The sequence below is a fragment of the Cylas formicarius genome, unplaced genomic scaffold, assembly GCF_029955315.1.
Source record: "Cylas formicarius isolate icCylForm1 unplaced genomic scaffold, icCylForm1.1 PGA_scaffold_16__1_contigs__length_5364039, whole genome shotgun sequence".
NCBI classification, from domain to species: domain Eukaryota; kingdom Metazoa; phylum Arthropoda; class Insecta; order Coleoptera; family Brentidae; genus Cylas; species Cylas formicarius.
In genome coordinates, this window is record NW_026844246.1 from 1,382,041 (window position 1) to 1,394,711 (window position 12,671).

Genomic DNA, 12,671 nt, shown 5'->3' on the forward strand with positions numbered 1-12,671 from the left:
AAATATATATTTTTTAATTAACAGCTCAGCCTAGAAAATTTTCTCAAATATGGGGATTGACTACATAAATTTATAAAAATATAATGGCCTTATATTTCAACGCATGGCACATCACCAGAAATAGTTCGACTTTCAAACAGATTTAGCCTTGGTCTGTCAGTTAAGGCGTCTGACTAGAAATCAGATTCTCTATGGCAGCGTAGGTTCGAAACCTACCTACTGCAAACGGTCATTATTTTGGTTGAAATATATATTTTTTAATTAACAGCCCAGCCCAGAAATTTTTCTCAAATATGGGGATAGAGTACGTAAATTTATAAAAATATAATGGACTTACATTTCAACGCATGGCACATCACCAGAAATAGTTCGACTTTCAAACAGATTTAGCCTTGGTCTGTCGATTAAGGCGTCTGACTAGAAATCAGATTCTCTATGGCAGCGTAGGTTCGAAACCTACCTGCTGCAAACGGCCATTGTTTTGCTTGAAATAATTATGTTTTAATTAACAGGTCGGCCCAGAAATTTTTCTCAAATATGGGGATTGACTACATAAATTTATAAAAATATAATGGCCTTATATTTCAACGCATGGCACATCACCAGAAATAGTTCGACTTTCAAACAGATTTAGCCTTGGTCTGTCGGTTAAGGCGTCTGACTAGAAATCAGATTCTCTATCAGCATAGTTTCGAAACCTACCTATTGCAAACGAATATTTGTTTTGCTTGAAATATAATTTTTGTAATTAGCAGCTCAGCCCAGAAAATTTTGTCAATTATGGGGATTGAGTGCATAAATTTAAAACAATATGCATACATATGCCCTTATATTTCAAATGGCACATCACCAGAAATAGTCCTATTTTCAAACAGATTTAGCCCTGGTCTGTCGGTTAAGGCGTCTGACTAGAAATCAGATTCTCCATGGCAGCGTAGGTTCGAAACCTACCTACTGCAAACGGTCATTATTTTGCTTGAAATATATATTTTTTAATTAACAGCTCAGCCCAGAAATTTTTCTCAAATATGGGGATTGACTACATAAATTTATAAAAATATAATGGCCTTATATTTCAACGCATGGCACATCACCAGAAATAGTCCGACTTTCAAACAGATTTAGCCTTGGTCTGTCGGTTAAGGGGTCTGACTAGAAATCAGATTCTCCATGGCAGCGTAGGATCGATACCTAAATACTGCAAACGGAAATTGTTTTGCGTGAAATATATATTTTTTAATTAATAGCTCAGCTCAGAAATTTTTCTCAAATATGGGGATTGACTACATAAATTTATAAAAATATAATGGCCTTATATTTCAACGCATGGCACATCACCAGAAATAGTTCGACTTTCAAACAGATTTAGCCCTGGTCTGCCGGTTAAGGCGTCTGATTAGAAATCAGATTCTCCATGGCAATGTAGGATCGATACCTAAATACTGCAAACGGAAATTGTTTTGCGTGAAATATATATTTTTTAATTAATAGCTCAGCTCAGAAATTTTTCTCAAATATGGGGATTGACTACATAAATTTATAAAAATATAATGGCCTTATATTTCAACGCATGGCACATCACCAGAAATAGTTCGACTTTCAAACAGATTTAGCTTTGGTCTGTCGGCTAAGGCGTCTGACTAGAAATAAGATTCTCTATCAGCATAGGTTCGAAACTTACCTACTGCAAACGACCATTTGTTTTGCTTGAAATATAATTTTTGTAATTAGCAGCTCAGCCCAGAAAATTTTGTCAATTATGGTTATTGAGTGCATAAATTTCAAACAATATGCATACATATGCCCTTATATTTCAAATGGCACATCACCAGAAATAGTCCTACTTTCAAACAGATTTAGCCCTGGTCTGTCGGTTAAGGAGTCTGACTAGAAATCAGATTCACTATGGCAGCGTAGGTTCGAAACCTACCTACTGCAAACGGCCATTATTTTGCTTGAAACATATATTTTTTAATTAACAGCTCAGCCCAGAAATTTTTCTCAAATATGGGGATAGAGTACGTAAATTTATAAAAAATTATTGGACTTATATTTCAACGCATGGCACATCACCAGAAATAGTTCGACTTTCAAGCAGATTTAGCCCTGGTCTGTCGGTTAAGGCGTCTGACTAGAAATCAAATTCTCTATGGCAGCGTAGCTTCGAAACCTACCTACTGCAAACGACCATTATTTTGCTTGAAATATATATTTTTTAATTAACAGCTCAGCTCAGAAATTTTTCTCAAATATGGGGATTGAATACATAAATTTATAAAAATATAATGGCCTTATATTTCAACGCTTGGCACAACGACAGAAATAGTTCGACTTTCAAACAGATTTAGCCTTGGTCTGTCGGTTAAAGCGTCTGACTAGAAATCAGATTCTCAATGGCAGCGTAAGTTCGAAACCTACCTACTGCAAACGGCCATTATTTTGCTTGAAATATATATTTTTTAATTAACAGCTCAGCCCAGAAATTTTTCTCAAATATGGGGATAGAGTACGTAAATTTATAAAAATATAATGGACTTATATTTCAACGCATGGCACACCACCAGAAATAGTTCGACTTTCAAGCAGATTTAGCCCTGGTCTGTCGGTTAAGGCGTCTGACTAGAAATCAAATTCTCTATGGCAGCGTAGCTTCGAAACCTACCTACTGCAAACGACCATTATTTTGCTTGAAATATATATTTTTTAATTAACAGCTCAGCTCAGAAATTTTTCTCAAATATGGGGATTGAATACATAAATTTATAAAAATATAATGGACTTATATTTCAACGCATGGCACATTACCAGAAATAGTTCGACTTTCAAACAAATTTAGCCTTGGTCTCTCGGTTAAGGCGTCTGACTAGAAATCAGATTCTCCATGGCAGCGTAGGTTCGAAACTTACCAACTGCACACGGCCATTGTTTTGCTTGAAATATATATTTTTTAATTAACAGGTCGGCCCAGAAATTTTTCTCAAATATGGGGATTGAATACATAAATTTATAAAAATATAATGGACTTATATTTCAACGCTTGGCACAACAATAGAAATAGTTCGACTTTCAAACAGATTTAGCCTTGGTCTGTCGGTTAAGGCGTCTGACTAGAAATCAGATTCTCCATGGCAGCGTAGGATCGATACCTACATACTGCAAACGGCCATTGTTTTGCGTGAAATATATATTTGTAAATTAACAACTCAGCTCAGAAATTTTTCTCAAATATGGGGATTGAATACATAAATTTATAAAAATATAATGGCCTTATATTTCAACGCATAGCACAACAACAGAAATAGTTCGACTTTCAAACAGATTTAGTCTTGGTCTGTCGGTTAAGGCGTCTGACTAGAAATCAGATTCTCCATGGCAGCGTATGATCGATATCTACCTACTGCAAACGGCCATTGTTTTGCTTGAAATATATATTTTTTAATTAACAGCTCAGCTCAGAAATTTTTCTCAAATATGGGGATTGAGTACATAAATTTATAAAAATATAATGGACTTATATTTCAACGCATGGCACATTACCAGAAATAGTTCGACTTTCAAACAGATTTAGCCTTGGTCTCTCGGTTAAGGCGTCTGACTAGAAATCAGATTCTCCATGGCAGCATAGGTTCGAAACTTACCAACTGCACACGGCCATTGTTTTGCTTGAAATATATATTTTTTAATTAACAGGTCGGCCCAGAAATTTTTCTCAAATATGGGGATTGAATACATAAATTTATAAAAATATAATGGCCTTATATTTCAACGCTTGGCACAACAACAGAAATAGTTCGACTTTCAAACAGATTTAGCCTTGGTCTGTCGGTTAAGGCGTCTGACTAGAAATCAGATTCTCCATGGCAGCGTAGGATCGATACCTAAATACTGCAAACGGAAATTGTTTTGCGTGAAATATATATTTTTTAATTAATAGCTCAGCTCAGAAATTTTTCTCAAATATGGGGATTGACTACATAAATTTATAAAAATATAATGGCCTTATATTTCAACGCATGGCACATCACCAGAAATAGTTCGACTTTCAAACAGATTTAGCCTTGGTCTGTCGGCTAAGGCGTCTGACTAGAAATAAGATTCTCTATCAGCATAGGTTCGAAACTTACCTACTGCAAACGACCATTTGTTTTGCTTGAAATATAATTTTTGTAATTAGCAGCTCAGCCCAGAAAATTTTGTCAATTATGGTTATTGAGTGCATAAATTTAAAACAATATGCATACATATGCCCTTATATTTCAAATGGCACATCACCAGAAATAGTCCTACTTTCAAACAGATTTAGCCCTGGTCTGTCGGTTAAGGCGTCTGACTAGAAATCAGATTCTCCATGGCAGCGTAGGTTCGAAACCTACCTACTGCAAACGGCCATTATTTTGCTTGAAACATATATTTTTTAATTAACAGCTCAGCCCAGAAATTTTTCTCAAATATGGGGATAGAGTACGTAAATTTATAAAAATTTAATGGACTTATATTTCAACGCATGGCACATCACCAGAAATAGTTCGACTTTCAAGCAGATTTAGCCCTGGTCTGTCGGTTAAGGCGTCTGACTAGAAATCAAATTCTCTATGGCAGCGTAGCTTCGAAACCTACCTACTGCAAACGACCATTGTTTTGCTTGAAATATATATTTTTTAATTAACAGCTCAGCCCAGAAAATTTTCTCAAATATGGGGATTGAATACATAAATTTATAAAAATATAATGGCCTTATATTTCAACGCTTGGCACAACAACAGAAATAGTTCGACTTTCAAACAGATTTAGCCTTGGTCTGTCGGTTAAAGCGTCTGACTAGAAATCAGATTCTCCATGGCAGCGTAGGTTCGAAACCTACCTACTGCAAACGACCATTATTTTGCTTGAAATATATATTTTTTAATTAACAGCTCAGCTCAGAAATTTTTCTCAAATATGGGGATTGAGTACATAAATTTATAAAAATATAATGGACTTATATTTCAACGCATGGCACATTACCAGAAATAGTTCGACTTTCAAACAGATTTAGCCTTGGTCTCTCGGTTAAGGCGTCTGACTAGAAATCAGATTCTCCATGGCAGCGTAGGTTCGAAACCTACCTACTGCAAACGGTCATTATTTTGCTTGATATATATATATTTCAATTAACAGCTCAGCCCAGAAATTTTTCTCAAATATGGGGATAGAGTACGTAAATTTATAAAAATATAATGGACTTATATTTCAACGCATGGCACATTACCAGAAATAGTTCGACTTTCAAACAGATTTAGCCTTGGTCTGCCGGTTAAGGCGTCTGACTAGAAATCAGATTCTCAATGGCAGCGTAGGTTCGAAACCTACCAACTGCAAACGGTCATTATTTTGCTTGAAATATAATTTTTGTAATTAGCAGCTCAGCCCAGAAAATTTTGTCAATTATGGGGATTGAGTGCATAAATTTAAAACAATATGCATACATATGCCCTTATATTTCAAATGGCACATCACCAGAAATAGTCCTACTTTCAAACAGATTTAGCCTTGGTCTCTCGGTTAAGGCGTCTGACTAGAAATCAGATTCTCCATGGCAGCGTAGGTTCGAAACCTACCTACTGCAAACGGTCATTGTTTTGCTTGAAATATATATTTTTTAATTAACAGGTCGGCCCAGAAATTTTTCTCAAATATGGGGATTGACTACATAAATTTATAAAAATATAATGGCCTTATATTTCAACGCATGGCACATCACCAGAAATAGTTCGACTTTCCAACAGATTTAGCCTTGGTCTGTCGGTTAAGGCGTCTGACTAGAAATCAGATTCTCCATGGCAGCGTAGGTTCGAAACTTACCTACTGCAAACGGCCATTATTTTGCTTGAAATATATATTTTTTAATTAACAGCTCAGCACAGAAATTTTTCTCAAATATGGGGATAGAGTACGTAAATTTATAAAAATATAATGGACTTATATTTCAACGCATGGCACATCACCAGAAATAGTTCGACTTTCAAACAGATTTAGCCTTGGTCTGCCGGTTAAGGCGTCTGACTAGAAATCAGATTCTCAATGGCAGCGTAGGTTCGAAACTTACCAACTGCACATGGCCATTGTTTTGCTTGAAATATATATTTTTTAATTAACAGGTCGGCCCAGAAATTTTTCTCAAATATGGGGATAGAGTACGTAAATTTATAAAAATATAATGGACTTATATTTCAACGCATGGCACATCACCAGAAATAGTTCGACTTTCAAACAGATTTAGCCCCGGTCTGTCGGTTAAGGCGTCTGACTAGAAATCAGATTCCCTATGGCAGCGTAGGTTCGAAACCTACCTACTGCAAACGGCCATTGTTTTGCTTGAAATATATATTTAACAGCTCAGCCCAGAAATTTTTCTCAAATATGGGGATTGAATACATAAATTTATAAAATTATAATGGCCTTATACTTCAACGCATGGTACATCACCAGAAATAGTTCGACTTTCAAACAGATTTAGCCTTGGTCTGTCGGTTAAGGCGTCTGACTAGAAATCAGATTCCCTATGGCAGCGTAGGTTCGAAACCTACCTACTGCAAACGGCCATTGTTTTGCTTGAAATATATATTTAACAGCTCAGCCCAGAAATTTTTCTCAAATATGGGGATTGAATACATAAATTTATATATATATAATGGCCTTATATTTCAACGCATGGTACATCACCAGAAATAGTTCGACTTTCAAACAGATTTAGCCTTGGTCTGTCGGTTAAGGCGTCTGACTAGAGATCAGGTTCTCCATGGCAGCGTAGGTTCGAAACCTACCTACTGCAAACGGCCATTATTTTGCTTGAAATATATATTTTTTAATTAACAGCTCAGCCCAGAAAATTTTGTCAATTATGGGGATTGAGTGCATAAATTTAAAATATTATGCATACATATGCCCTTATATTTCAAATGGCACATCACCAGAAATAGTCCTACTTTCAAACAGATTTAGCCCTGGTCTGTCGGTTAAGGCGTCTGACTAGAAATCAGATTCTCTATCAGCATAGGTTCGAAACCTACCTACTGCAAACGACCATTGTTTTGCTTGAAATATATATTTTTTAATTAACAGCTCAGCCCAGAAATTTTTCTCAAATATGGGGATTGAGTACGTAAATTTATAAAAATATAATGGACTTATATTTCAACGCATGGCACATCACCAGAAATAGTTCGACTTTCAAGCAGATTTAGCCCTGGTCTGTCGGTTAAGGCGTCTGACTAGAAATCAAATTCTCTATGGCAGCGTAGCTTCGAAACCTACCTACTGCAAACGACCATTGTTTTGCTTGAAATATATATTTTTTAATTAACAGCTCAGCCCAGAAAATTTTCTCAAATATGGGGATTGAATACATAAATTTATAAAAATATAATGGCCTTATATTTCAACGCTTGGCACAACAACAGAAATAGTTCGACTTTCAAACAGATTTAGCCTTGGTCTGTCGGTTAAAGCGTCTGACTAGAAATCAGATTCTCCATGGCAGCGTAGGTTCGAAACCTACCTACTGCAAACGACCATTATTTTGCTTGAAATATATATTTTTTAATTAACAGCTCAGCTCAGAAATTTTTCTCAAATATGGGGATTGAGTACATAAATTTATAAAAATATAATGGACTTATATTTCAACGCATGGCACATTACCAGAAATAGTTCGACTTTCAAACAGATTTAGCCTTGGTCTCTCGGTTAAGGCGTCTGACTAGAAATCAGATTCTCCATGGCAGCGTAGGTTCGAAACCTACCTACTGCAAACGGTCATTATTTTGCTTGATATATATATATTTCAATTAACAGCTCAGCCCAGAAATTTTTCTCAAATATGGGGATAGAGTACGTAAATTTATAAAAATATAATGGACTTATATTTCAACGCATGGCACATTACCAGAAAAAGTTCGACTTTCAAACAGATTTAGCCTTGGTCTGCCGGTTAAGGCGTCTGACTAGAAATCAGATTCTCAATGGCAGCGTAGGTTCGAAACCTACCAACTGCAAACGGTCATTATTTTGCTTGAAATATAATTTTTGTAATTAGCAGCTCAGCCCAGAAAATTTTGTCAATTATGGGGATTGAGTGCATAAATTTAAAACAATATGCATACATATGCCCTTATATTTCAAATGGCACATCACCAGAAATAGTCCTACTTTCAAACAGATTTAGCCTTGGTCTCTCGGTTAAGGCGTCTGACTAGAAATCAGATTCTCCATGGCAGCGTAGGTTCGAAACCTACCTACTGCAAACGGTCATTGTTTTGCTTGAAATATATATTTTTTAATTAACAGGTCGGCCCAGAAATTTTTCTCAAATATGGGGATTGACTACATAAATTTATAAAAATATAATGGCCTTATATTTCAACGCATGGCACATCACCAGAAATAGTTCGACTTTCCAACAGATTTAGCCTTGGTCTGTCGGTTAAGGCGTCTGACTAGAAATCAGATTCTCCATGGCAGCGTAGGTTCGAAACCTACCTACTGCAAACGGCCATTATTTTGCTTGAAATATATATTTTTTAATTAACAGCTCAGCACAGAAATTTTTCTCAAATATGGGGATAGAGTACGTAAATTTATAAAAATATAATGGACTTATATTTCAACGCATGGCACATCACCAGAAATAGTTCGACTTTCAAACAGATTTAGCCCCGGTCTGTCGGTTAAGGCGTCTGACTAGAAATCAGATTCTCTATGGCAGGGTAGGTTCGAAACCTACCTACTGTAAACGACCATTTGTTTTGCTTGAAATATAATTTTTGTAATTAGCAGCTCCGCCCAGAAAATTTTGTCAATTATGGGGATTGAGTGCATAAATTTAAAACAATATGCATACATATGCCCTTATATTTCAAATGGCACATCACCAGAAATAATCCTACTTTCAAACAGATTTAGCACTGGTCTGTCGGTTAAGGCGTCTGACTAGAAATCAGATTCCCTATGGCAGCGTAGGTTCGAAACCTACCTACTGCAAACGGTCATTGTTTTGCTTGAAATATATATTTTTTAATTAACAGGTCGGCCCAGAAATTTTTCTCAAATATGGGGATTGACTACATAAATTTATAAAAATATAATGGCCTTATATTTCAACGCATGGCACATCACCAGAAATAGTTCGACTTTCCAACAGATTTAGCCTTGGTCTGTCGGTTAAGGCGTCTGACTAGAAATCAGATTCTCCATGGCAGCGTAGGTTCGAAACCTACCTACTGCAAACGGCCATTATTTTGCTTGAAATATATATTTTTTAATTAACAGCTCAGCACAGAAATTTTTCTCAAATATGGGGATAGAGTACGTAAATTTATAAAAATATAATGGACTTATATTTCAACGCATGGCACATCACCAGAAATAGTTCGACTTTCAAACAGATTTAGCCCCGGTCTGTCGGTTAAGGCGTCTGACTAGAAATCAGATTCTCTATGGCAGGGTAGGTTCGAAACCTACCTACTGTAAACGACCATTTGTTTTGCTTGAAATATAATTTTTGTAATTAGCAGCTCCGCCCAGAAAATTTTGTCAATTATGGGGATTGAGTGCATAAATTTAAAACAATATGCATACATATGCCCTTATATTTCAAATGGCACATCACCAGAAATAATCCTACTTTCAAACAGATTTAGCACTGGTCTGTCGGTTAAGGCGTCTGACTAGAAATCAGATTCCCTATGGCAGCGTAGGTTCGAAACCTACCTACTGCAAACGGCCATTGTTTTGCTTGAAATATATATTTAACAGCTCAGCCCAGAAATTTTTCTCAAATATGGGGATTGAATACATAAATTTATAAAATTATAATGGCCTTATACTTCAACGCATGGTACATCACCAGAAATAGTTCGACTTTCAAACAGATTTAGCCTTGGTCTGTCGGTTAAGGCGTCTGACTAGAAATCAGATTCCCTATGGCAGCGTAGGTTCGAAACCTACCTACTGCAAACGGCCATTGTTTTGCTTGAAATATATATTTAACAGCTCAGCCCAGAAATTTTTCTCAAATATGGGGATTGAATACATAAATTTATATATATATAATGGCCTTATATTTCAACGCATGGTACATCACCAGAAATAGTTCGACTTTCAAACAGATTTAGCCTTGGTCTGTCGGTTAAGGCGTCTGACTAGAGATCAGGTTCTCCATGGCAGCGTAGGTTCGAAACCTACCTACTGCAAACGGCCATTATTTTGCTTGAAATATATATTTTTTAATTAACAGCTCAGCCCAGAAAATTTTGTCAATTATGGGGATTGAGTGCATAAATTTAAAATATTATGCATACATATGCCCTTATATTTCAAATGGCACATCACCAGAAATAGTCCTACTTTCAAACAGATTTAGCCCTGGTCTGTCGGTTAAGGCGTCTGACTAGAAATCAGATTCTCTATCAGCATAGGTTCGAAACCTACCTACTGCAAACGACCATTGTTTTGCTTGAAATATATATTTTTTAATTAACAGCTCAGCCCAGAAATTTTTCTCAAATATGGGGATTGAGTACGTAAATTTATAAAAATATAATGGACTTATATTTCAACGCATGGCACATCACCAGAAATAGTTCGATTTTCAAACAGATTTAGCCCTGGTCTCTCGGATAAGGCGTCTGACTTTAAATCAGATTCTCTATGGCAGCGTAGGTTCCAAACCTACCTACTGCAAACGGAAATTGTTTTTCTTGAAATATATATTTTTTAGTTAACAGTTGAGCCCAGAAATTTTTCTCAAATACGGGGATTGATTACATAAATTTATAAAAATATAATGGCCTTATATTTCAACGCATGGCACAACAACAGAAATAGTTCGACTTTCAAACAGATTTAGCCTTGGTCTGTCGGTTAAGGCGTCTGACTATTGATCAGATTCTTCATGGCAGCGTAGGTTCGAAACCTACCTACTGCAAACGGCCATTGTTTTGCTTGAAATATATATTTAACAGCTCAGCCCAGAAATTTTTCTCAAATATGGGGATTGAATACATAAATTTATAAAAATATAATGGCCTTATATTTCAACGCATGGCACATCACCAAAGATAGTTCGACTTTCAAACAGATTTAGCCTTGGTCTGTCGGTTAAAGCGTCTGACTAGAAATCAGATTCCCTATGGCAGCGTAGGTTCGAAATCTACCTACTGCAAACAGCCATTGTTTTGCTTGAAATATATATTTTTTAATTAACAGCTCAGCCCAGAAATTTTTCTCAAATATGGGGATTGAGTACGTAAATTTATAAAAATATAATGGACTTATATTTCAACGCATGGCACATCACCAGAAATAGTTCGACTTTCAAACAGATTTAGCCCTGGTCTCTCGGATAAGGCGTCTGACTTTAAATCAGATTCTCTATGCCAGCGTAGGTTCCAAACCTACCTACTGCAAACGGAAATTGTTTTTCTTGAAATATATATTTTTTAGTTAACAGTTGAGCCCAGAAATTTTTCTCAAATACGGGGATTGATTACATAAATTTATAAAAATATAATGGCCTTATATTTCAACGCATGGCACAACAACAGAAATAGTTCGACTTTCAAACAGATTTAGCCTTGGTCTGTCGGTTAAGGCGTCTGACTAGAGATCAGATTCTTCATGGCAGCGTAGGTTCGAAACCTACCTACTGCAAACGGCCATTGTTTTGCTTGAAATATATATTTAACAGCTCAGCCCAGAAATTTTTCTCAAATATGGGGATTGAATACATAAATTTATAAAAATATAATGGCCTTATATTACAACGCATGGCACATCACCAAAAATAGTTCAACTTTCAAACAAATTTAGCTTTGATCTGTCGGTTAAGGCGTCTGACTAGAAATCAGATTCTCCATGGCAGCGTAGGTTCGATACCTACCTACTGCAAACGGCCATTGTTTTGCTTGAAATATATATTTTTTAATTAACAGCTCAGCTCAGAAATTTTTCTAAAATATGGGGATTGAGTACATAAATTTATAAAAATATAATGGACTTTTATTTCAACGCATGGCACATTAGCAGAAATAGTTCAACTTTCAAACAGATTTAGCCTTGGTCTCTCGGTTAAGGCGTCTGACTAGAAATCAGATTCTCCATGGCAGCGTAGGTTCGAAACCTACCTATTGCAAACGGCCATTATTTTGCTTGAAATATATATTTTTTAATTAACAGCTCAGCCCAGAAATTTTTCTCAAATATGGGGACTTATATTTCAACGCATGGCACATCACCAGAAATAGTTCGACTTTCAAACAGATTTAGCCCTGGTCTCTCGGATAAGGCGTCTGACTTTAAATCAGATTCTCTATGGCAGCGTAGGTTCCAAACCTACCTACTGCAAACGGAAATTGTTTTGCTTGAAATATATATTTCTTAGTTAACAGTTGAGCCCAGAAATTTTTCTCAAATACGGGGATTGATTACATAAATTTATAAAAATATAATGGCCTTATATTTCAACGGATTACACATCACCAGAAATAGTTCGACTTTCAAACAGATTTATCCTTGGTCTGTCGGTTAAAGCGTCTCACTAGAAATCAGATTCTCTATCAGCATAGTTTCGAAACCTACCTACTGCAAACGACCATTTGTTTTGCTTGAAATATAATTTTTTAATTAGCAGCTCA